Source organism: Arachis ipaensis, chromosome B1 (assembly GCF_059453495.1).
Source record: "Arachis ipaensis isolate K30076 ecotype BB chromosome B1, ASM5945349v1, whole genome shotgun sequence".
NCBI lineage: Eukaryota > Viridiplantae > Streptophyta > Magnoliopsida > Fabales > Fabaceae > Arachis > Arachis ipaensis.
Window position 1 is genome coordinate 95,231,152 of NC_142436.1, and position 1,090 is coordinate 95,232,241.

The 1,090-nt window shown below is 39.5% G+C and overlaps 1 non-coding gene across 1 annotated transcript; it reads left to right on the top strand.

Annotated features, from left to right (window-relative positions):
• The first annotated feature begins 315 nt into the window (after positions 1-315).
• Positions 316-423, top strand: LOC148577538 (small nucleolar RNA R71). Its single transcript, XR_015904509.1, has one exon. It is a non-coding gene; the product is annotated as a small nucleolar RNA R71 (small nucleolar RNA).
• The last annotated feature ends 667 nt before the right edge of the window (positions 424-1,090 follow it).

Genomic DNA, 1,090 nt, shown 5'->3' on the forward strand with positions numbered 1-1,090 from the left:
ACTATTGGATGCAGCTTGCATTCCATTCAGACTCTGAGAAATCATATTGACTTGCTGAGTCAATATTTTATTCTGAGCTAATATGGCATTCAGAGTATCAATTTCAAGAACTTCCTTTTTCATAGGCGTCCCATTACTCACAGGATTCCTCTCAGAAGTGTACATGAACTGGTTATTAGCAACCATGTCAATGAGTTCTTGAGCTTCTGCATGCATTTTCTTTAGGTGAATGGATCCACCTGCAGAGGTATCCAATGACATCTTAGATAACTCAGACAGACCATCATAGAATAAATCCAGAATGGTCCATTCTGAAAGCATGTCAGAAGGACACTTTTTGGTCAGTCCTTTGTATCTCTCCCAAGCTTCATAGAGGGATTCACCTTTTTTTTGTCTGAAGGTCTAAACATCCACTCTAAGCTTGCTCAGCTTTTGAGGAGAAAAGAACTTGGCTAAGAAAGCCATGACCAGCTTATCCCAAGAGTTCAGGCTATCTATGGGTTGAGAGTCCAACCACACTCTAGCTCTGTCTCTTACAGCAAAGGGAAAAGCATGAGCCTGTAGACTTCAGGATCTACTCCATTAGTCTTAACAGTATCACATATCTGCAAGAATTCAGTTAAGAACTGAAAAGGATCTTCAGATGGAAGTCCATGAAACTTGCAGTTCTGCTGCATTAGAGAAACTAGCTGAGGTTTCAGCTCAAAGTTGTTTGCTCCAATGGCAGGAATGGAGATGCTTCTTCCATGTAAATTGGAATTAGGTGCAGTAAAGTCACCAAGCATTCTCCTTGCATTATTGTTGTTGGGTTCTGTTGCCATCTCCTTTACTTGTTCGAAATTTTCAATAAGGTTGTCTCTGGATTGTTGTAATTTAGCTTCTCTTAGTTTTCTCTTCAGAGTCCTTTCAGGTTCTGGATCAGCTTCAACAAGAATGCCTTTTTCTTTGTCCCTAATCATAAGAAAGAGAAGAGAAAAAGAAAAGAAGAGGAATCCTCTATGTCACAGTAAAGAGGTTCCTTATTGTTAGTAGAAGAAAAGAAGAGAAAAATCTAAACTCAGAAAGAGAGAGAGAGGGTTCGGATTTTTGG